This window comes from Panthera onca, chromosome D4, assembly GCF_046562875.1.
Source record: "Panthera onca isolate mPanOnc1 chromosome D4, mPanOnc1 haplotype 2, whole genome shotgun sequence".
Lineage (NCBI taxonomy): Eukaryota > Metazoa > Chordata > Mammalia > Carnivora > Felidae > Panthera > Panthera onca.
The window spans coordinates 58806930-58832618 of record NC_138351.1 but is presented as its reverse complement, the minus strand read 5'-3'; the positions used below and the strand labels follow the sequence as shown (position 1 = coordinate 58832618).

The 25689-nt window shown below is 41.4% G+C and overlaps 1 long non-coding RNA gene across 2 annotated transcripts in view; it reads left to right on the top strand.

Annotated features, from left to right (window-relative positions):
- The window catches only part of LOC132663208 (uncharacterized), a 55058-nt gene extending 29833 nt beyond the window's left edge, over nt 1-25225 (top strand). Inside the window, exons 4-7 of one of the 2 annotated variants that reach the window (XR_013551737.2) lie at nt 7785-7887; nt 19262-19305; nt 21239-21367; nt 23410-25225. This is a non-coding gene — a long non-coding RNA (uncharacterized LOC132663208). The remainder of the gene's footprint in view (nt 1-7784; nt 7888-19261; nt 19306-21238; nt 21368-23409) is intronic. The other variant, XR_014135963.1, reaches the window with a different exon arrangement.
- Nucleotides 25226-25689: the final 464 nt, after the last annotated feature.

The window sequence follows — 25689 nt, the reverse complement described above, 5'->3', positions numbered from 1 at the left end:
CACCTGGCCTTGAACCTGTGTGCCAGGGCCCGGTGAATTCCAGGTGGGCTTCTGGATTCTGTGTCTATAACCCTGGCAACAAAGAATGCTGCAGGTACAAATCAATTTAAAAAATAGCAAAAAAGACTTGAATAGACACTTCGCAAAAGATAATATATGAATAAGACGAATAAGCACAAGAAAGGTTCTCAGCGTCTTTAGTCATCAGGGAAATACATATTAAAACCATAATGCGATACAATTTCACACCCACTGACAACTCCAAAAGACTGACGATACCAAATATTGGCAAGGATAGAGCAACTGGAACTCCCGTGCACTGCTGGTGAGAGCATGAAATGGCACAACTACTTGGAATAACCATCTAGCAGTTTCTTATAAAGTCAAATATTCACTTGTCTAATGACCCAGCAATTCCCCTCCTAGGAAATAAAAACCAATGTTCACTAGAAATGTTCAAGAATGTTCATAGTATCTTTATTCACAATAGTTAAAAACTGCAAACAACTCCAATTGTCCATCTACAAGGAAATGAATTAACAGATTGTGTTGTATTCACACAATGGCATGCTACTCAGCAAGAAAAAGGAACAAATGACTGGCGCACGCAAAACACAGATGAATCTCAGAAACATTATGTTGAGGGAAAGAAGCATGACACAGAATGTATATGGCGTGATTCCATTTATACGAGGTTCAAAGAGAGGCCAAACTAGGGGCGCCTGGCCAGCTCGGTCGGTAGAGCTTGCGACTCTTTTTCTTTTTCTTTCTTTCTTTCTTTCTTTCTTTCTTTCTTTCTTTCTTTCTTTCTTTCTTTCTTTTTTGAAGTTTATTTACTTATTTTGAGAGAGAGAGAGAGCATGGAAGGGGGCAGAGAGAGAATCCCAAGCAGGCTCCTCACTGTCAGCATAGAGCTTCGATGCGTGGCTTGAATCCACAAACCATGAGATCATGACCAGAGCTGAAACCAAGAGTTGGACGCTTAACCAACTGAGCCACCCAAGTGTGCAACTCTTGATCTTGGGGTTGTGAGTTTGAGCCCCGCATTGGATGTACAGATTACTTAAAAATAAAAAAATCCTTAAAAAAATTCAAAGGGAGTCAAAACTAATCTCTGGTAATAGAAATCAGAGTAGTTGGGGCGCCTGGGTGACTCAGTTGGTTCAGCGTCCGACTTCAGCTTAGGTCATGATCTCGCGGTTTGTGAGTTCGAGCCCAAGGTTGGGCTCTGTGCTGACAGCTCAGAGCCTGGAGCCTGCTTCAGATTCTGTGCCTCCCTCTCTCTCTGCCCCTTCCTCTCTGGTTCTCTCTCTCTCTCTCTCTCTCTCAAAAATAAATAAACATTAAAAAGAAAAGAAAAAGAAATCAGAGTAGTTGTTTTCTGGGGGCAGGGAGGGGAGCTACACAAGGGTTGACTAGAAAGGGACAGGAGAATGAGGGAATTTTTTTGAGTGATAGAAATATTCTAATATTCTATTCACCTGGGTGGTTACCACTGTCAAAACTCAAAGAACTGTACACTTAAGGTCTATGCATCTTATTCTATGTAAATCATACTCCCATAAGTAAAGTATTTAAAAATTATATGAGAAGAAGAATGGAAGCCCTATGACCACACATAATTGGTCCCTCTCTCCAGGAAACTTCTTGATTTTGGCAAGGTGAGAACCAGTACAGGCTCTCAAGAGCCCTCTCACCACAGCTAGTGCCCCAGATCTCTTTCCCCATTAGGGCAAAGGCTCAGAGGTGGCAGAGTGAAGGGCACTTTGGAGAATATCAAGTAGTGCTGTTTGTAGTGCTGTGGTTCTACTGGAGTGTGGAGCATGTGAAGGAGAAGTTGGGAAACAGAAATGTCAAGGAAGCCCTTGAATGCCAGGTGGAAGAGCTTGATCTTTATCGTAGGCGGTGGAGTCTGCTAGAGGTTTTGAATAGACAATCCTTCTCAAATAAATGCCTTCTTCTTGAGGGTTTCCCCGATCCACCTGTGATGCTTAATGCCCCATGGAATCCAGAGGAATGCACAGAACCTGTTAGCCAAAGATCCTCCTCGTGGATTCTTTAAACTTAGAGCCTTGGCCCTCTGATGATGAGCGGAAGTATGAAGGCTGCTGTTTGCTTTGGATTCAGACTTGTTTTTTAGTCCTTTCCTAATCCCACAGACATGATTTCACGGACATTTTCCAGAATAGCTTACTTTCCAGATCTTGTTCTTCATCTTCAACTCACTCCTCACACTCTGCAATCTTATTTCTCATTCCACTATTCTTCTTAAACCACTCTCACATAGAAGATGAATTCTATTAATTAGAACTCTGTATTAGTTTAACTATTACTGTAGGACAAATTATCCTAAAACTTAGTTTGCATGAAAACAATGATAATCATATATTACCTTTCACATTTTTTATGGGTCAGGACATCAGAGAGGGCACCACAGGGCACCACCAGAATGGCTTGCCTCTCTGTTCTGTGATGTCTCAGTCTTAGCTGGAAGACTTGAAGACTGGAGGCTGGCATCATCTGAAGGCTCATTCACCCACATCTAGTGATAGATTCCAGCTCTCAGCTGAGACCTTAGCTGGGCTTGTGGGTTGCAGCTACACATGGCTTCTCTAAGTGGATTAGGTTTCCTCACAAGATACTGGGTGGGTTACAAAGGCGAACGTTGGAAGAGAGACAGAAAGAGAGAGATGGAATCTGTACCTTTTTATGTCTTAGCCTCAGAAGTCACATAGCATCACTGTACCATCCTCCACTGGTCAGGGCAGTCACAAGCCCCACCCAGACTCAAGGGATGGGAACACAGACCCCACCTTGGTGGAAAGGATATCAGTCATTGCAAGAAAAGCACTGGTGCAGTGAGATAAATATATTGATGCAGCCATCACTGGAAAATACAATCATTTTCAATTTCATTTACAGAAACCCCAAGACTAACTGGCTTAAACTAAGAGGAAATTTATTGACTCACATATGAAAACTCCAGGCGTAGGGGTGACCCCAAATAAGGCTTGAATAAATCTCAAGCTATGTCCTCAGACCCAGTTTCTCTTTTCTTCATCTCTGGGCTCAGCTTCTTCCATGCTAGCTTGAGTCTCAGACAGATTCTCCCTTCATGGTGGCAAGATGCTGCCACAGCTCCACCTACACACCATCTCTTGCTCAGTTACTGCAGGAAAAGAGAAATATGCTTCTATGACAGTTTACACGAACATCCTAGAAACTGAGTTTCTTTGGCTCTAATTGTCCTGACTTTGCTCTGGTGCCCATCCCTGAGCAATTTGCTGTCATCAAGAAAATGTACTGCATGAACTGCCATGGGCTTGAGTCACACAGCCACCTCCAGAACCAGGGGCAAGGTCAGCATCATCATAAGTCACAGGTCTTCTACAACAGAGATTAATTCAGCGATGAGAACAGAATTTACAGGGGACAAGGGACAGGAGGACAGGGGTTTATATTTCTCATAGCACAGAAAGTCTGGGATCACACAGCTACTGGTGTCATCCCATGCTTCCATGGTTTCAGACAGGTAGAGCTGTGGTTCTCTTGATCCTTCCACTTTTTCCAAAAGATGAATGCTCCAGGGGTGCCTGGGTGGCTCAGTCGGTTGAGCGTCTGACTTCAGCTCAGGTCATGATCTCACGGCTCTGTGAGTTCGAGCCCCACATCGGGCTCTGTGCTGACGGCTTGGAGCCTGGAGCCTGGAGCCTGCTTTGGATTCTGTGTCTCCCTCTCTCTCTGCCCCTAACCCATTCGCATTCTGTCTCTGTCTCTCTCAAAAATAAATAAACATTAAAAAAAAATTTTTTAAAAGATGGATGTTCCCGTTCTAGTTATCATGTCTGTCTAGATATCATGTCTCTTTGGCGCCATAGATCACATTGCCACTGCTCACCTTAAGGTGGTTGGGAAACTGAGTACAGGTGAGGCAGGCAAGGGAGAAGAGGGTTGGAAAGAGCATTAAGTTATCCAGCCCATAGTCTGTCAAATCAACCCCTGGGCATAGAGGTATGTCTGCTTCACCCAAATTACATGGCTGAAGAAAGAAGTGATGTCTCTTTCATAGAAAAATTGGAGCACACTTACCATAAGAAGGCTAATGAGATGCTGAATGGCAAACATAAGAACTGGCCACTGCCTCAATGACCTTTCTTTGAATTCTGCAAAAGTCTTTCCTTTCTGTGGGAAGTGCAGAAGAAACCCTGGTGACTCCTTACTAGTAATTGCCAAATTCTGTAGTAATTTAAGTAATTTTCTTATTGGATCTCTCTTTTGCATTGGATACTATTGATCATTCCTTTAAAAAAAATTTTTTTTAATGTTTATTTATTTTTGAAGGAGAGAGAGACAGAGTGTGAGCCGGGGGTCGGGGGGCAGAGAGAGAGGGAGACACAGAATCTGAAGCAGGCTCCAGGCTCTGAGCTGTCAGCACAAAGCCCAACGCGGGGCTCTAACCCACAAACTGCGAGAGCATGACCTGAGCCGAAGTCGGACGCTCAACCGACTGAGCCACCCAGGTGCCCCGATCATTCCTTTATTTCTGCAACTCCTTACTTCTTTTTTTAAAAAAAGATTTTATTTTTAAGTCATCTCTACTCCCAACATGGGGCTGAAACTCACAACCCCAGATCAAGAGCCGCATGCTCCACCAACTGAGCCAGTCTGGCACCCCTGTAACTCATTACTTCTTCATTAAAACGGTTTCCCTTGCTTCTGTGACACTGAGCTTTTTGGGTTGTCCTTGAACCTCTCTGACCATATGATCTGTGCATTTGAGAGTCCCTTCTTCATGCCCCTATTCCACACACATGAATCTGCCTGCAGCCAAACACTTTTCTCTTTCTGTCTACTCCCTTCTCTTTGTCATGTTTCTTAATCTGACTGCTCAGTTTAGGTATTTTCATTCTTATTTCCATAATAAAGAAATTTAAGGTTGTTAATCTTCTTGTAAGGAGAGATTTGGCCCATTTGTATGAACTTTGTTATGTAGTGCTCTCCCTTTTGTAAATATCTAAATAGAGTTTGCTTTCCTTGAGTTTATTTTGTAATATGAATAATGCATACTCTGCTTTCTTTTTGTTTGCACTTGGCTGTTGTCTTTTCCTAAAGGTTGTGTTTAATGTTTCTGCTCATTCATATGTTCCACACACTTGACTTAAATACACACACTGGACTTCCATCTAGTACATGCATGGGCCCTCTTAACTTTCCATGTTTATTAGTTTAAATGCCATGGCTGCACACCCAGAGATTTCTGAACTTTGGTCCACTACTGAAAGGACTTTGGAGGCCCTTGATATACTGCATGGCAGAGATATTGAGGAGACTGAATCAGGCAGGGCAGGGTTCTTTGATTGTCAGCAACAGAAACCAGCTCTGGCTAACTTTAAAAAAATATATGGGCTAGTTCACAGAAGAAAAGAAAGGCTGAAGAACTAAAACCCTATCACCCACAGGGAAACATTCAAATTCATTAAACATAATAGAAATGTTCTTTTATTCCCCCCCCCCCCCCCCAGTGAGACATTGTTCTAAGTACCAGGAAATCAGCGGGAACCTCTACTTTCAAGACACATATGTCTAATGTGGATCTAGACCCAGGGCTTGGCTCAATAGCCTCTTATCCTGCCACTTTCCAACATACACAGTTAATACCTTAAATATCTTAAATACCACAGTTATGCATTTCCCTCATGGACTAGGTTCTTTCCTTAATGTTTGCATATCTTCTATTATTCTCCTCTTTCTGCCTGTAACGCCCTCTCCCACATTTTTATTTGATGACCTTCTATCCAGTCTTCAAAAATCAAGCAAAATGTCACCACTATTACGGGGAGGTCAATAAATGACTCCCACATTTTCCCTGCTCAGTTGGGAACTACTGTATTTCTCTTTCTTTCTTTTTCTTTCTTTCCTTTTAAGTTTGTTTTGACAGAGAAAGAGAGCAGGGGAGGGGCAGAGAGAGAGAGGGAGAGAGAGAATCCCTAGCAGGCTCCAGGCTAGAGCCTGACTCGGGCTTGATCCCATGAACCAAACCATGAGATCATGACCTGAGCCAGAAACTAAGAGTCAGAAATTCAACCTGAGTGAGCCACCTGGAAGGTCCCACTGAGAACTATTTCATATGTAGATTGATAACATATCTCATATGCTGATTGAATAAAAAATGTCATTTTTATCATTAATAAAGTCTAAGTTAGAGAATATGGCTTATGTTTGAGGCCAAATGACTTTGTTAATATTTGGCCGTACAGTTAGGCAGACATTTAAAAAAATATTTAAAGTTTTATTTTATCTATTACAAGTATTGTTTCTAACATTATTTTAAATTATTTTTATTTTATCTACTAGTTATAGAAAAATATTTTTGTTAGCAATGATATTATAGTCAGTACCATGTGATTAAATGAATTTCATTATTTAAAATTTTTTTTAAAAATAGGGCCACCTGGGAGCACCTGGGTGGCTCAGTCAGTTAAGCGTCCGACTTTGGCTCAGGTCACGATCTCACGGTCAGTGAGCTCGAGCCCCGCGTTGGGCTCTGGGCTGATGGCTCAGAGCCTGGAGCCTGCTTTGGATTCTGTGTCTCCCTCTCTCTCTGCCCCTCCCCCACTCATGCTCTGTTTCTCTCTCTCTCAAGATAAATAAACATTTAAAAAATTAAAAAAAAAATACAGTTGCATGCTCTGCTGACTGACCCTGTCAGGCACCTCAAATTAATGGATTTTGGGGCACCTGGGTGGCTCAGTCGGTTGAGCATCCGACTTCAGCTCAGGTCACGATCTCACGGTCCGTGGGTTCGAGCCCCGCGTAGGGCTCTGGGCTGATGGCTCAGAGCCTGGAGCCTGCTTCTGATTCTGTGTGTGTCTCTCTCTCTGCCCCTCCCCCGTTCATGCTCTGTCTCTCTCTGTCTCAAAAATAAATAAACGTTAAAAAAAAATAAAAAAAAAAATAGGGGCACCTGGGTGGGTCAGTCAGTTAAACATCTGACTCTTGACTTTGGCTCTGGTTACGATCTCACAGGTTCGTGGGTTTGAGCCCCACGTGGAGCTCTGCGCTGACAGCGTGCGGAGCGTACTTGGGATTCTCTCTCTGCCTGTCCCTCCTGCTCTCTCTCTCTCTCTCTCAAAATAAATAAACTTTAAAAATTTTTAAAAATAATTTGTGATATAGAAATTTAAATGTCTGTTCTCATTTCAACTTCTTTGGATGCTTTGTTTTGAGGCTGTCATAGCTAAAAAAGATGTCTCATGGTGATATGTAAACCCAAGACTATATCAAAACTTGATTTCCTCTTTCAGTTGTATATTCCCATTGTTTTTTGTTGAAATTCAGGTTAGTAAATATCCATCTTTCATCATATTAGTCAGTTTTTCTTGCAAACTATTTGGAAGATGTGGAATTATAATAATTTTAACAAATGACTTAAAAAACAATGATGCTTTTATCTGAAAGATTTTTAAATTGGTTAACAATTTTTTCCCATTTTCTATGTACATGTATATAAATTTTATAGGTGACTCCCATTGGTTTTTATAATAAAATCCTGTAATTATATAAAATGCTTTTTCATAATTATAAAATTCTTTCATAATTCTCTCTGCATTTATCTGTTTAATTTTTTCCACATTTATTGACATATAATTGACATAACAAACTGCACATACTTATAGCGTACAATTTGGTGAGTTTTGACAGGGTTATATAGCTGTAAAACCATCAACATACCTTGAATATCCTATACCCTTCCCTAATATGTCTGTGACCTTTTCCTCACTCAGCTCCAGACAGTTGCTGATCTCCTATAATACTTGAGTTGTCAAAGTATGGACTAAAATATCTGCCAGGTTCATCTGGGCTTGTGCCAAAGGATAAAAAAGAGAGGTAAGTGCTGAGCCTTGTATATATTATTCCTTCTTGCAAACTCACCAGTCACATAAGCTACTATTCCTCCCTTTTTTTTTTTTAATTTTTTTTTAACGTTTATTTATTTTTGAGACAGAGAGAGACAGAGCATGAACGGGGGAGGGGCAGAGAGAGAGGGAGACACAGAATCGGAAGCAGGCTCCAGGCTCTGAGCCATCAGCCCAGAGCCCGACGTGGGGCTCGAAGCGGGGCTCGAACTCAGACCACAAGATGGTGACCTGAGCCGAAGTCGGACGCTCAACCGACTGAGCCACCCAGGCGCCCCACTACTATTCCTCCCTTTAAGGAACTCCCAGCATAGGAATGCAAGAAACCTGGGATAAGGAGGTTCCTTCTTTAACAATGCTTTTCCTTCCTCCTCATACAGTCATAAACTACTCTGGACTCCCACTTTGTAAACACTTCCGTAATAATGTGGAGAAAACATTACTTAGCGGAATTCACGGAGGACTACAAAAAGATATGTTGAGCCTGCTCTCTATCAGAGAAGGAGCTAGGAATAGAGTGTCAGGAAAGTGAGCTTTCAGAAGGTGGTGGAGTGTCAGAAATGGAGTCAGAGGCAGCTGAAAGTTGCATTTTGTTTGATATCACCCTACCTCCATTTACTCTATGTTAACGAGGGTGAATTTTTATACACATGTAAAAATGGTGATGGGCCAGAGATTCAAGATCAGGTGTGATGAGGGGCGGAATAGAGACAGTGTACCAGTACTGAGAGAGTTTCCATGAAAGGACCAAGAGAACCCAAATATTTAGTTATCCAAAGATTTTTTCAAGGGTCATGTTGTAACCAGCCTCCAAGATGGCCCCCAGTGATTCTCCTCTTCTCCCTTCTCCTCTCCACTCCTTCCTACAATGAATTGGGTGGTCTGTGTAACCTATAGAATATCATGGTAATGATGGAGGGTGATTTTCAAGGCGACGTCACAAAAGACAGCCTTTTATGCCTTGCTCTTTCTTGGATCACTAGCTCTGGAGGAAGCCAGCAGCCAAGTTCTAAGGACACTCAAGCAGCACCAAGGGGAGGTCCACATGGCAAGAAATTAAAGCCTCCTGAGCAGCTATGTGAGTCTATCTTGGAAATGAATCCACCAGTCTCAGGCCAACATCTTAACTGCAAGCTCATAGAGACCCTTTGCCACCATTATCTTATGTTTTGCAAACTGTGGTCACTCAGCTGCTTCCCTGAAAGACTCCGAGCTCCTAGAACCCTGAACCCTGGACTTGTTTATTTAAGTCTGTCCCCATCACAGCAGGCAGATTAAAGGCTAAAAGAAAGTGTGTTGGATGAACAATGGTTGCCCTCTAATCAAATGAATGAATAAATGAATGAAGGAGGGAGATATACCCAGGGTCCTTTGAGTCAAAAGGCACAGACTTCATCTCTAGGTCTTTCTGAAAAACTAGACCTATATCTCACAATAGCAACATCCAAGGGAGAAACTATGACTACTTTCACATAGACTAGGAAAGACTGCCAAACCCTCAAAACAATGGGAAGGAGTCTTCAAGTATCACGGAAAGAAGAGATGTCACTTTGGTAACTGTGGGTGGCAAAGCAGGATTAGAGCAAGGAGACAACTCCCCTGTGAGTACCTCATTTTACAGCATATGTTTTCCAACCGTCTTGTGAGGTAATCAGAGATAGGATTACAGCTCCATTTTGTTGAAGAGAAAATTGAGAATCAGAGCAGGAAAGCAACTAGCCTGAAGTCACACAGGAAACACATAGTCCTTAAATTCCCAACCAGAGAGTTGTTCCAAGACCCTCTAATGTATTTCTCAAAAGATTGCTTTAGGGGCGGCTGGGTGGCTCAGTCGGTTAAGCGTTCGACTTTGGCTCAGGTCATGATGTTGGGGTTTGTGGACTTGAGCCCCACATCCGGCTCTGTGCAGACAGCTCAGAGCCTGGAGCCTGCTTTGGATTCTGTGTCTCCCTCTCTCTCTGCCCCTCTCCTGCTCACGCTCTGTCTCTCTCTATCTCAAAAATAAATAAACATTTAAAAAAATTTAAAAAAGAAGAAGATTGCTTTGTATTCCTCTTGGCCTAAGCCTGCACCCACCACAGACCCCTAGGCAAAGGAAAGGAAGTGAAAAGAGTAGTTGCTTTCCTGCTGAGAACACTTCCAGTCTGTTTGCAAAGAGATCCCACCAAACCGCCTATTTATTGGGGTGGGGGTGGACAGGGGTTTGAGCAGGGATTTATGAAAGGAAAAGGAAGGGCTGAAGAAGCTCTGGATGGCAGAATTCCACTCAGCGTCATTTAGGCCCCTCCTCCTCCCAGAAGCCAGCTAGGAATGATCCTCCTCGCCTGAAACTCCCACTCCTTTTTCTGAACTCATTGTGAAGTTGGTGGGTGACGTATTGGGAGAGCAGAGCAGTGAGAGGAAGTGGGGCATTGCCTGGATTTCACGGATTTACCTCCATTTGTACCCCCATCTCCACCTCCTAATGTACTTTATACGGGCCTCTATCATAGGTCTTATCAATCCAGCCCAGTCTAAATAAATTATATAAACTCTTCTCTGGCATATTTGGCAAAGAATGAAGGATTTCTGCAGTTTCTCAGTAATTACTCTTTAAATATTAATAATTGAGATAAAGACAAAAGAAGAGAACACTAAATGTAAGTATTTACAAATACTCTGCCTACTGTCTTTTCCCTGGAAACAGGAGCATAACAGAAGCTGAGAGCAGACCAGACTGCTTTTCAGGAGAAAGAAGGGAAGCAGGGAAAGGGGGAGAGAAGAGGCAAATGGGCGGCGGTGAGTGGTGGGAAGAGATGGAGATGAAATGAGCTGTCACCCTGAAGGATGGAGCTCTGGGGAGAGATTTGTACTGAGAAGTTTCGTGAAATAATCGTATGTGTTGTGATATAATTCCCATCTTGTTTCCAAGGGCATTCAGTAAAGATTTCTGCTCTTGTAGAGTCTCATTTGTGTTTCTCTTAGAGGCACCACTGACCCAATTCTGCCCTAAAAATGATGACATACGCCTCAGTTAAGTTATAATAATGCTACTTCTACTACTACTAATAGCATCTACTCTTTAAAAAAAAATTGTTTTAAACATTTTTTTTTAAATTTTTTTTAACGTTTATTTATTTTTGAGACAGAGAGAGACAGAGCATGAACAGGGGAGGGGCAGAGAGAGAGGGAGACACAGAATCTGAAACAGGCTCCAGGCTCTGAGCTGTCAGCACAGAGCCCGACGCAGGGCTTGAACTCACGGACCGTGAGATCATGACCTGAGCCGAAGTCGGACGCTTAACCGACCGAGCCACCTAGGTGCCCCACATTTATTTATTTTTGAGACAGAGAGAGACAGAGCATCAACGGGAGAGGGTCAGAGAGAGAGAGGGAGACACAGAATCCGAAACAGGCTCCAGGCTCTGAGCTGTCAGCACAGAGCCCGACGCAGGGCTTGAACTCACGGACCGTGAGATCGTGACCTGAGCCGAAGTCGGACGCTTAACCGACCGAGCCACCTAGGTGCCCCACATTTATTTATTTTTGAGACAGAGAGAGACAGAGCATCAACGGGAGAGGGTCAGAGAGAGAGAGGGAGACACAGAATCCAAAACAGGCTCCAGGCTCTGAGCTGTCAGCACAGAGCCCGACGCAGGGCTTGAACTCACGGACCGTGAGATCGTGACCTGAGCCGAAGTCGGACGCTTAACCGACCGAGCCACCTAGGTGCCCCACATTTATTTATTTTTGAGACAGAGAGAGACAGAGCATCAACGGGAGAGGGTCAGAGAGAGAGAGGGAGACACAGAACCCGAAACAGGCTCCAGGCTCTGAGCTGTCAGCACAGAGCCCGACGCAGGGCTTGAACTCACGGACCGTGAGATCGTGACCTGAGCCGAAGTCGGACGCTTAACCGACCGAGCCACCTAGGTGCCCCACATTTATTTATTTTTGAGACAGAGAGAGACAGAGCATCAACGGGAGAGGGTCAGAGAGAGAGAGGGAGACACAGAATCCGAAACAGGCTCCAGGCTCTGAGCTGTCAGCACAGAGCCCGACGCGGGGCTCGAACCCACAAACCGTGAGATCGTGACCTGAGCTGAAGTCGGACGCTTAACCGACTGAGCCACCCAGGCGCCCCAGTAGCAACTACTCTTTAGTGAGTGCCTTTTGTGTGCCAGATCCAGACACTTGTAATGTCATCAACTGGATTTAAAATGTTTCTAATTGACTACAAATAGCTTTGTATGATTGGTGATTCACAGATATTCGCAGGTATGATCTGTTCCTGGAGTCACAAACTCATTTGTCTGCAAGGATGAGTCTCTAGTGAAGTGGGCTATCTTTAACAGTATAAATTTGATATTGACCGTGCGGGTCAGGTGATGTAAGGGAGGAACAGACACAGGTCAACTGGAGAGCCATGCCCCAAGAAGGCAGCTGCTACTTAGTCTAGGCCAATTTTTGCCATGAGGAAATACAGCTTCACTGTTACTGGATCCTGTGTAAGTTTTTCCACAGAAGTCAGAAATGCCTTTTCATATGTATTCCTAATTTTTAAATTAATTATAAATCTTTAGGAGAACTAGCTTGTGGCCTCTCTTTACTAAAAGGGACCAAAGAAGAAACGGTAATTAATGTCATTTGGTCAGAAAAGCTTAAGCCACTCGGCTCTTGAGAAAAAAGGGAAAAACAACAAAACAAAACAAAAACAAAAACAAAATGAAACCAAAACCAGAGACCAGAACAGGAACACGGTGTGTCACAAGGCTTTTGTAGAAACTTGGTTTCTTTATAATCCAGCTTATATCCTTTTAGGTCTGTAGTTCTCTAACTCAGCTGCTGGATTTCCCTAAAGGAAATTGCGTACTGGCTGAAGATGACACAGTGAAATCATAAAGAAAAGTGTTCAAGTTTAAAAGATAGGCTGTGTTTCAGCTGAGTGAAGCAACCAGATCTGTTCTGGGCTTCCCTACATTTCCAGCCACAGCAATTTCTGGGACTGGTTCCTACTGGGGGTCCAGGGGAGAAAGCTAAATTTCTTAAAATCCTTCCACCTGCACAGCACACTGTTGCTGAGTTCTGTGTTCTAAGGCCAAAAATAGGGTAAGAATGGAAAAAGGGAATGGGAGTGGGGGTGGGGATGAGAGGGAGATTTAAATTCTCAGGCTCAAATAATGTCAGAGCAGGGAGGGACCTTAGATAGCATTCTAACCCAATTTTTATACATCTTTTATTTCTTAACATTTCAAAATTAGGATATACTTGTGCTAACAGATTGCTATAAATAGAAAGCAGACACTCCTTCCTCTCTTGCCTTCATTTACAGCTGGAGAAACAAGCTCGTAGAGGGAAGTGATATGCATTGTCACCTAGTTAGAGTGCAGGGCAAGTTTTCACGGAGATCGACATTGGGATTGAGCAGGATTGTTTCCTATAGAAAGGGAAGAGGCTGGAATGTTGAGGAGAACGTTTAGTCTCAGATATTTTTATATCTGAGAAAAGACAGGAAGAAAAAGAGACTATGCTCAGAGTTTTATATATGTTGTTGTTGTTGTTGTTGTTGTTGTTGTTGTTTTTACGTAAGCCTTACCTCTCCCCTGGGAGGGAGGTATAGTTATTCTCATATTAAACATGAGGAAACTGGGGATCAGAGGGTTAATTAACTTGCCCAATATCACACAACTAGAAAAGTGGAGTAACTAGAATCCAGGTCTCTATAACCCTCAAGTTTCAATCCCATATATCACTCATGTAAATTAAAAATGGTTTCCTCTGCCTCTGGGCACGTGAAGCCCAGCACCAGAGCTCATGGAGATGGTGGGTACGTTCTACAGTGCATTGGCTGTGTGTTCTCCTCCAAGTGCATGGCCCTTAGCTACTATGCAATATGGTTTATCAAAAAAAAAAAAAAATCAGGACATTTTCATTATGATACGTCTTTACTAACTCTCCAAATTTTCTTTGAACTTTATTCTGATGTGAGAGAATGGGGAACGGAGTACCTGCTGAGAGACTCTAAGATGCAGGGGCAAGAAAAGGGAAGAGAGTCATACTGCTCAGACACAAGGGTACCATATCTTGGTCAGCAATGAAGAGAACCCTGGAGATCTGGGTTGTGAGGCTATCATCAACCCTGATATAGCTAATTGACTTGGGTCTTGGTTTTCTCCCATGTAAAGTGGTACAAAGAAGGGATTGGACCAAATGAATTCTGAGGTTCCTTCCAACTCTGAGGTCTATGGTTCCAAGAATAGATATAGATGCCCAGTGGGGGAAATGTTTTAAATCAGCCAAAAACTTAACAAGCAAAAGAGAAGAGACTCATATGAAGAATAGAAGACAGGCAGACTACAGATATCATTTAATCTAGTGTCTGAAAAATGGTATCTAGTCTCTGCTGCAGTAAGCTCTTGCCCCCTTGAGACAGGCCATGTCATTGTTGGCCAGTTCTCATGGTTAGAATTTCTTACAGTGAGTCAGACTTGCTTTCTGAGACCAAACTGTGCCATGGGAACCATAGAGCCCATTTTAAATATACTTCCAAAAAATAGTCTTCAGATATTGGAAAACAGTGAATGTAACTCCCCATACTTATCTCTTCTCCAGGATAAGTATTCCTTGAACCACACCATTCATCCCTCAAGAGACAGGGTTTCAGGTCCCGTGATCCGGGCTCATTCATTCAACAAACATTTGTGAGGCATATATGTGCCATGTTCCGTGGGAAAAACTGGGAATACACAAGGTGAAGAAGACACAGTCCTAACACTCAAGGGCTTTACTTCTAGTGGGAATGACAAAGAAGTCCCTAAACCATTGCACCAACCCTAGTAGAAGGTGTGTAAGTGTAGTGGGGGTCGAAGAAGGAGACAGTCAAATCTACCCAACGGGTCAGGAGGACTTTGTGGAGGAGAGACTTCTTCCTCTGTAGGTCCGTACATAAATCACTTTATCTTCCTCTTCATCCAAGGACTTTACCTCCTTCTGCCTTCTTTTCTTGGCATTTCTCTAACACATCCTGTTAGAGTGTTATGTTTCAGGAAATTTTTTAAAAATATATTCATCTGCCACCTTAGAAATGTTTTCATAAGAAGAGAATCTAGCAGCTTGTGACAAGAATGACTATTTCGGCACATAAAGTATGAGACACTTTTACCAGCTCCCATTCTTACAGTCTCTCCAACCTAGCTTTCCTCTCTTTCATTATTCTCTTTTTCTTCCTTTCTCCTTCAGGATTTCTCTCACTCTTCCTTTCAAGGCATTTTTACAATCTCATAGTTAATCCTCACCACACAGCTTTTTTGTAAATTCAGATGGGTTAAGGGACATGACAGAGGGCACAAGCTGGGAAGTAGCAGAAGCACGATTTGAACCTAGCTCGTCTGATAAATATTCACATTCAATTATAGGAAAAGAGGTCACAGGGTTTCTATCTGACCCTTTGCTAATACATGAATGCATATTTGAAAATATAATCATTTCCACTACAGGCTAAAATGCAGGCCTAATTCTCCCACCTAGTTCCCTTCTATCCTTCTTGGATGAAGTATAAAATATCCTCTCCTAACTGCATTTAACCTGTTTCTGCTAAATGTACGTATTTTCAAAGTATTTAATCATCACTTTCACATAAAAAAGTTGTCTTCTCAAAAAAAATTTTTTTTATCTTCTCATAATGTCCTGAGCAGGTAAATGTGTCAAAGTCCTTTATCTTATCTTAGAGGATGCAGCATGATATAAAAAACAAGGTTTCCTAAAAGTCAGCAATCTCTATACCACTTTCATTATTTTTGCTACATTCTTGAACTACTTACAGCACTTTAAAAACCTATTTTAATTTTGGGGTACCTGGGTGGCTCAGTGGATTGAACATCTAACTCTTGATTTCGGCTCAGGTCATGATTTCACAGTTTGTGAGATTGAGCCCTGCATAGGGCTGCATGCTGACAGGGAGGAGCCCACTTGAGATTCTCTCCCTCTCTCTCGCTCTCTCTGCCCCTACCCCATGAGGACGTGTTCTCTCTCTCTCTTTCTCTCACTCTCTGTCTCTCTCTCTCTCAGAGTAAATGAATAAAGTTTTAAAAAACCCTGTTTTAATTTCAATTTATTTACTTTTTTAACTTAAATTTTAAGGTGAACTTTAAATCTTTATATAGTGTCCCTATATGTAATGCCAAATTTTGATGTGCTCTTTATGTGTTCTTAATATTAAAATAAATGTATAATTATAGTATCTATAAACATTTGTTCTGCACTACTTAAAATAACCTCAAGAGCACATCGGTGAAACCAAGGCTGCTGCATGCAAAACTCTAAGGGTGCCATTTACATCATGGTCATGTCAGAGCTGTTCAAAGCTGTGGCTACACACGTTAGCCTGAGTAAACCTTGGGAACTTTAAGAAATAATGGAAAATAGAAAGGATACTTAATGGGAGTCTGTAAACCTGTACTTGAGCCCTGGCACTGCCCCTGACTTACGGTGTGATTGAGGGTAGATCCTTTCATCTCTCTGGACCCCAGCTTCCAGATCTGAAAATTGAGGGGGGTTGACCTGAAGAGCTAAAAAGTTGTTACCATCTTTGTTGTATTGTTGTCCAATCTGTGTTGGATTGTTACAATCCAGTTGTTAACAATCTTTCTTTTGAGTAGATTTAGTCATTTTAGATACCATTCTGAAGCTTTCCCTAGCTCTTACTCCCAGAGGAAAGCCTTGCTGTTATTGTAATTCAGCCAGATAAAATGGGTACTTACAGACTGAGAAAAAGAATTTTCTTTGCTCCTGTACTCAGGAGATAAGATCAGGCAAGTCTTCCAAGACAGGGTTCACATTGGGCAAGAGGGCAGCTCTGGGGAAAATTGTGGATTTCATGTTATTGTATAAAGCCAGATGTTACCACTATGTTTATAGATACCGGTATCTGTGAATTTTTTTTCTCTTGACTAGAGAGTAAGCTGTTTGAAAGTAGGATGAAATCCTCATAATGCATTAATGCAGTAGGATCACAGTAAATGTTTGAAAATGGGAACACAAAGGGAAGGAGAGAAAGGAAAAGGGAGACAATGGAAGAAAGGAAGGGAAGAGAAAAAGATGGGACTGGAGGGCTTGTCCTTTTATTCTCTAGAATAGGCTAAATCATTTTGGCTCATCACAGGAGTGACACCTAGATGTGAAGGACGATTATTTCACAATTTCTGTTCTTTGTCTTAATTTTCAAGAATGCATTATTTCACACAGTAGAAATGCCATATAGGATGTTTTTCTAATCCTTTCACCACAGTTAAGACTATTTTGAGATTTCCCTTGTGTATCTTTGATCTTTTATTCATAAATGCATCCTATTTAAGTGATTTAAATACAATGCTAATTATTGTATATTTTATTAATTCATTTATTTATTCCAAAAATACTTTTGAGCCCCTACTATGTGTCAGAACCCATGCTAGACATTGCTGAAAATATAATGATGAATAAGATATAGTTCATGACCTCAAATTTTCTATAGGCTATTTTGGGAGAAAGACGGGTAAGTTACAAAAGACCATTGACATTTATGAATTACTATTCATTGTTTCGGCTATCCAATTCATGAAGAGCCTCAGAGATCCATGACATGAATCTAATTGTAATGAGAACAATTACACTGATATTGTGGGCTGTTGAGAGGATTAACTTAGATAATGCATTTTTAAACACCCAGCATGAATTTGAATCAAGAGCACTGTAAAAATCTTGTACAGGAGGAACTCACTTGGCTAGTCAAGCCAAACAGAGAAAATGGGTTGTAAAGAGGTGGGAAATGAAGATAGAATACCCCATTCTCCAAATTTGGGGAAGGGAAAACATTTCTTGTCATCAATTTAAAAAATACATGAAATCAGCAGCACAAATTGTAAAACATAAGTGACAATCCAAGTTCTTGTGTGGCAGTATTTATAAAAATTACAAACTATCAAGATAAAAAGAAAAAGAAACATAATGATTGAAAAGAAAAAACATAAGCATGCTGATATAAATCCAGTGAAGACCACTCCTCCTGCCATCTCCACCTAGATGACAATCTGTTTCCCTTCTGCACAAATATAGTTGTTCATATCAAACTCGCACAGTTTGTATCACTTAGAACAATTTATGACGCATCTTTAGTTGTCAATCTTTTTTAACTCTGATGACATTATTTGAAATTCTCAAAAGTGTTTTAATTTTTCTTCTTTGACCCCCTCTCAGTGGCTGTGTTCAGAGCAGCCTCTATTCTCTGTCTGTTTGCTTCTTTATTTCAGCTCTTATTGTTTATGCTTCCTATTGCCTCTTCTTTACCTCGCCAGAATTATTTGGGGAGAATTAGTGTTTCAGAGACTGGAGAAACTGCCCTAGTGTGTCTTGAGGGTTCAGGACCTTGGACAGCAACATAGGTGCCCTCCCCATTTCAACATTCTCCTCATGGTATGCCTGTGCAACCAATTATGAACAGTAATCATAAATGTATGTGTCAGGGACATGCCATAAGACTCAATTTAATTAGTGTTATCCTAGCAGAATAAACAAAGTGTTGTAAGAGAACCAAGGAGGGAGAGATTGAATCTTCCTAAAGAATCTGGGAAATTTTCCTACAGAAGGTAACAGGATACTGGGTCCTAGGAGAGTAGTAGTCATAGTATCCAGCTGTTTGAGCTAAGAGACATCTCAATTGTCATTGTATACAATTTTAGTTTGAAAAAAGTTTTGCGTAGTGAATCAGGATTAATATGGACTGTGAATTACAGAAAACCTAAATAACTTAAAAATAAGGAAGTTTGTTTCTTTCATATAAAAGACATTCAGAGAAAATCAATATAGAGCTGATATGGAGACTTCACAGTTATTAGAGACCCAAGATCCTTATGTCTTTCTCTTCTACTATCCTTAATGCATTCAAATGTGGAGAGTAACTCATGATAGCAGCTAAAACTTGAGTCATCACATCTGCATTCCCAGCAGAATAAAGGGGAGAGTTATAATGGTACCTCTACTATCTAACTCAGTCCTTCTTAAGAACGTGCCCTGGAAATTCCACCCTACAACTTCCGTTCACATTTTACTGGTCATTCCTTGCTGCAGGAGAAGTCAGGGAATGTGATATTTTAGCTGGACATATTACAGTCCATAACAAAATGAGAATTTTGTTAGTAAGAAAGGAGAATAAATATTAGACAATCTGTAGACTCTGCCACACTTAATAAGCTCTTTAAGGGACCTTGTGGGTCATGTTCTCCTTTGTATCCTAGAGCTTAGCCCAGCAAATGAATAAACTGCATTTTAGAAAAATTGCAAAATCTCCAATTCCTCATGAAAGGTTTTTCTCATTGCACTCTATTTTCCAGAATTTCTACTCACTGGTCCTGTTTCCCCTCTGAAGTCACCCTGAGTAAGTCCTTTGTCTTATGTGGAAAACCTTCAGCTATCTAGAGACACTTCCCATGTTCTGTCTCTTTCTCCGAGGTATTTGCTTCTCTAGGACAATGACCTCCATCTTTTCAGCAATTTCTTATAAGACATGACTCCTGGATTCTCCCTTCCAATTTGGCCCTCATGGCAGAAATTTTGTCCCATCCTGGAGCCAGGAATTAATTAATCCATTTCAACCATGGGCAGGACCTAACTTCAGGTGCTGTCTGGGCTTTGTACTGACTAAAATAAGGACTTATAAATTATTTTATTTAATTCCCTTGCAGTTAAACTTCTTACAAAGTAGATGAGGGAAAAAGAGAGACACATGAAAAGTAAACCATCATCCCCAAAATTGTCACTTGAAATTCACAAAATGTTACTTCCCTGTGTTTCATATTAATAGCCCCTGGCACACTGGGGCTGCCTTTTGGTTGCAGCCCCAGGTTCTGTTCCCTGTTTTCTTTGGGAGTTGAACATCCAGGTCCCATTCCCCTATTTCTCTTCTCCTCAAAGCCTTGCGTCTTTCCAGTTAAAACATTGTTCACTTATTGCACAATGGAGCTTGCACTCTCTACCCTGCAAAGTCAGAAAGAAATTTCCTAGAAGATTTAGCCTTTAGCCCAAGGCCTCAAATTTGCCTGACCTCCCATTAAGCACCCCACCCACCCTTGATCCAGCCTATTTTACTGTTTCTGGGTTCCCTGATTAACTCTGTCTTTACATATTTTATGAATATATTCACCCACCCATGTAGCCAATACATAGATCAAGATACAGAATTTTTAAAAATTGTATAGGAGTATAGTTGAAATATGTTACATTAGTTTCAGGTATACAAATAGTGATTCAACATCTCTTTACGTTATGCTATGCTCACCACAAGTGTAGCTACCATCTATCGCCAAACAGCGCTATTATAATATCATTGACTATATTTCCTATGCTGTACCCTTTATTCTCATGACTTATTCATCATAACTTAAAGTTTGTATCTTCCACTCCCTTTCACCCATTTTACCCACTCCCTCCCCACCGCCTCTGGCAACCATCAGTTTGTTCTGATTCTACTTTTTGTTTGTTCATTTATTTTGTTTTTAGAGTGAAATCATATGGTATTTGTATTTCTCAATCTGACTTATTTTACTTGCAAAATACCCTCTAGGTCCATCCAAGTTGTCACAATTGGCAATATCTCATTTTTTATGGTTGTATAATACTCCATTATCTATGTGTACATCTTCTTTATCCATTCATCTATCAATGGAGACTTATGTTGTTTCCATATCTTTTTTTAAATAAAAAAAATTATTTAGAGAGAGAAAGAGAGAGCAAGTAAGGGAGGGGCAGAGAAAGAGCGTGAGAGAGAATCCCAAGCAGGCTCCATGCTGTCAGCACAGAGCCGGACACAAGGCTTCGTCCCACAATGAGATCATGACCTGAGCAGAAATCAACAGTCGGGGGGCGGGGGGGGGGGCGGGTGGGCGCCTGGGCGGCTCAGTTGGTTAAGAGTCTAACTCTTGACTGCCGCTCAGGTCATGATCTCAAGGTTTGTGAGTTTGAAGCCCACATTGGGCTCTGTGATGCTCTCTCTCCCTGCCCCTCCCCTGCTTTCTCTCTCTCTCAAAATAAATAAGTAAACATTAAAAAAAAAAAAAGAAATCAAAAGTCAGCGGCTTAAACTGACTGAGCCACCTATGTACCCAATGTTGCTTCAGTATCTTGGCTATTGTGAATAATGCTGCAATAAACATAGGGGTGCATATATCTTTTCAAATCAGTGTTTTGTTTTCTTTGGGTAAATATCCAGTAGTGGAATTATTGGATCGTATAATATTTATATTTTTAATTTTTTGAGGAACCTCCATACTGTTTTTCGCGTTGTCTTTACCAATTTACATTCCCACCAACAGTGCATAAGGATTCCAAGATAAAGAATATTTGTAGCCACCTAGAAGACTCCTATGTGCTTCCATTCAGTGAACACTCACCCGTCAATGACAGCCCCTATTCTAGTGAGTTTGCCTGTTTTTGAACTTCAGGTAAGTGGAATTATCCAGTATGTACTCTTTTGCATCTGACTTCTTTCCTTCATCATTAAGTTGGAGAGATTCACTCATGTTGTGAGTAGCACTATTTTGTTCTTTTCCGTTGCTGTGTCCATTGTGGCAAAGGTTTTCAACATTATTTCAATTTGAGTCCAATCTATAGACAAGATGGAGAACCTCGGCTCTAGAGTCAGAAAAAACAGGGGTTGAATCCTATCTTCAAAATTATTTGACCTGGATTCACCCCTGAAATGTCTACTCTCATGGTCATTGGGCTCAATTAGATATTGAGTTTCACTTAATTATTATAGGCCTTACATGGCATCAAATTAACTCACAAAGGCCCAAGATAACAGCATCTGGTACTTCTCCTCCGTAGTTCTTGTAGTAATCTAATTAGTTTCCTTTTGCCTCCCCCTGCAAGGGGACAGCTCAGGTACAAGGAGTTAAGATTACATCAGTGCATATAGTGACAACCTTAGTTTAGAAATGACCTATCTTAAATAAGAATCAATATTTTGCATCCTATGGACACCCTTTCAGATTCCCTGTGGGAGATTAGTTTACTGCACTCAGGGAGATCCAAAGTCATGGCTTCCTACCTTAGATATCCTGACTTACATGCACTTTACCAATTGGGAGTTATTTTTACCATAAACAATGCGGCCTAATATCATAGCCCTCATTGTACCTTTATTGTATTTCCAGGGAGACAGAACATAAAGTTAACCCAAATTTGTCCTGAAAGGAGGAGAAAGGGAAAATGCTATATTCATATTCTCTTCAGCTGACACGCTAACCAAGGAGATTAGGTCTGAAAATGACTTTCTCTTTGAGTCAAAAACAGTATTTGCTGTATGAAAATGCTTAGTAAGTGTTTGCCAATGAGTAAATTATGACAAATAACAACATTAAAGAGTTGCTTCACTCTCAACATTTAACTAAAACAAAACCAAACCAAATGACTATTATGTTACCTTGGGTGAATCTTAATTTCTCCTAACTTCTGCTACCTCTTCTGTGAAATGGAAATAACTGTTCCCAATTTATTGGGATTGTTGTAAGAATTAAATGAGATAATGTATGTAAAAGATGTTACAAACAGCTAGACTTCATTATTATAAATGGAGAGGAGGCCTATATAGAGAGAAGGGATTTGTTAGCAGGTTACATATGGTGGCAGAACTGTTCAGGTCTCCTGACTTCCAGCCCAGTGCTTGTCCACAATACCATGTGGCCCCTTTTCACAAGTTGTCTTACCTAGTTATTGTTTAGGAAATCAAACATCCGAAAACAATCAGGACTTTTGTCCAAGAGAGACAACTTCTGTGAAGGGTCCACTTTGCCCTGTAGACTGCTCAACCATCCTGCACAGGGCACAGTCCACTCAGATGCCCTTCTCCTGGTGTTAAGGGTGAAATTAAGATTTTTCTCCAGGCCATAAGAAAAAGTGAAACTTATGTTCTCAGCTTGCTGCTGACTAGCAGATGAAGGGCAAACAGAACCTCCAAGCATTCATTCTTGAAGACTCTGGCTCCTTTTTCAACAGCCACTGCAAGAAGGGGATATGAAAAGCAATATGATCAGAAGGTAATGAAAGAACAAATCTCACTGGGAGTTAAATACCATTGTTAAAAAAAAAAAAAAAAGCACCATGGGCAGAAGCCCAAAAATCAGAGGCTTCCCCGAGTGTTCTTTGAATCCATTTTTTTTAAGCTGTTAAAAACACCCTTAAAATAAACCTGCCATCTTGTGAGGACAGGAAGAAGGTTACCCGTCTTTCCATCTCCATCTGTAGGGCTAGCTCAGCTTTAGGCTTCCTTGAGCCACACTCCCCCGCCTCCAGCCTGTTCTTTACAACATGTCAGGGTGGGGTTGATTATAGTTTCTTTCCCTAACTTAGCGAAATTCAGTCAGAATTAAAATTTGAAGTGAATTTGAAGGAAAGACTATATAGTAGTTCGCTTCACAATGCATTTTATTCTTGCTATTTCATATTCTCTAATCATTTCTCTTTTTTTATGTTTATTTTTAAGAGAGACTCAGAGTGCGAGTCGGGAGGGACAGAGAAAGAGAGGAAGACACAGAATTTGAAACAGACTCCAGGCAAAGCCCAACGCGGGACTCGAACTCAGGAATGGCGAGATCATGACCTGAGCCGAAGTTGGAATGTTTAACCGACTGAACCATCCAGGCATCCCTAGTATTCTCTAATAATTTCTAACATTGCTCTCAGACATTTGTATTTATCAGTATGAGTTTGGATCAGGTCAGTTTGTGAGTTAGGTCAGGGCTCAGGTTATATCTAAGATTAGAGCTCAATCTGCCGCTAAGGTCGTGGCTCATACTTCGGTTGGGATCAGGGTTCACCCTGTGATTACAGCTCCATCTATGGTGGGCTATGAATATAATCTGTGATTAGGGTAGAGACCTGTCTGTGACTAGTGTTAAGGCTCCATCTGTGCTGTAATCAGGTCTCAGCCTGTGGCAGAGATCAGATTTGTTCGTGGTGGGCACAAGGATTCAATCAGGGGCTGGGCTCATAGCAGGATAGGGTTCTATTCCGGGAAAGAAGGTCATGAAGTGTTGGTCAGAAGTTCAAAGAGTCCATTGAGTTGCTGTCAGATCAGAGGACTGAGCAGATGGGGGAACCAGAGAACCAAGTGGGGGGGGGGGTCAAACAGAGTTGGTGACTGCCATCACCATGGCTTACATTAAAAGGACTAACCATACCAAGTGTGGGTGAGGATTTGGAGCACCTGGAGCTTTCTTATATTGCTCGTAGGAGTATACATTGAAAAACTATATTGAACAGCTCTGGCAGTATAAATAAAGGTAGGCATATATATGTATGCCATCTGGGTTCAGCATTTCCACTCCTGGAATTGACAGACAACTGCTACACACAACATGGATAAATCTCATGAAATAGTGTTAAGCAAAAGAAGCCAGACACCAACGAATATTTTATGATTCCATTTATAAGAAGTTCAAAAACAGACAAAATTAATCTATGATGATAGGAACTAGATAAGGGTTACATTTGGGGGAGATATTAACTGGAGGGGGGCACAAAGGAGCCTTCCAAAAGTCTATGTTTTGAACTGGATGGTGGTTACACCATACATAAAAATTCACTGAACATTTAACATTTGTACCTTTTGCTACATGTAAGTTCTATCTCAATGAGAGAAAAGAGAGTAGGGAAACCGTATGGAAGTGTGGTTGGCTAGGGACACCTGGCTGGCTCAGTTGGTAGAACATGTGACTCTTGATCTCAGGGTGGTGAGTTCCAGCCCCACAATGGGTGTTGAGATTACTTAAGAAAAAAAAAAATTTTTTTAAGTGTGGTTGAGGGGAACCTGGCTGGCTCAGTTGATTGAGTGTTAGACTCTTGATTTTGGCTTGGGTCATGATCCCAGGGTCATGGAGTTGAGCCCCGAGTTGGACTCCATGCTGGGCGTGGAGCCTGTTTGGATTCTCTCTCTCTCTCTCTCTCTCTCTCTCTCTCTCTCTCTCTCTCCCCTTCTCGCAGGTTCACATGCATACTCTCTCTCTCTTTAAAAAAAAAGAAAAGGTGGTTGAAAAAAAATTTAGCTGAAGACTGGTTGGGGAGTTAATGCCATAATGGCTTGTTGAGCCTGGGGAGTGGGCCTGGAGGGTGTCGGGGGTAGAGGGGTGCAGCCTTTGAAGCAATCACACTGGGAATAATATGGTGTTAGAAAGCCACACACTTGGAGTCTAAAGTCCTGAGTTTGGATCTCAGCACTGTGCTTAGTATCTAATCCAGTGGGAAACATGGTATGTTGTGATCTGTCATGAGGTACCCCACAAATTATTCATTGGTAATTATAAGTCACTGAAGCTTTTAATATTTTCCTATTAATTCCTTTCAATTCGTGATACATGCATTTGGTTACAAACAAATTAAGCCTTATAGAACAGTATACAGTGAAAAGTCTATTTTACTCCCATTTCTGACTCCAAACACCAGTTCCTCAGTCTCCCTCTTGAGAGACAACCACTATCCTTGGCTTCTTAAATATCATTCCAGAGAGTCTATGCATATTTTTTTAATGTGTATTTATTTTTGAGAGAAAGAGAGTGAGCAGGGGAGGGGCAGAGAGAGAGGGAGACACAGAATCCGAAGCAGGCTCCAGGGTCTGCGCTGTCAGCACAGAGCCCAATGCGGGGCTCGAACTCATAGACTGTGAGATCATGACCTGAGCCGAAGTCAGATGCTCAACCAACTGTGCCACCCAGGCACCCCAGAGTCTATGCATATTCATGAATTATGTCCTTGCAGAAAGTCACAA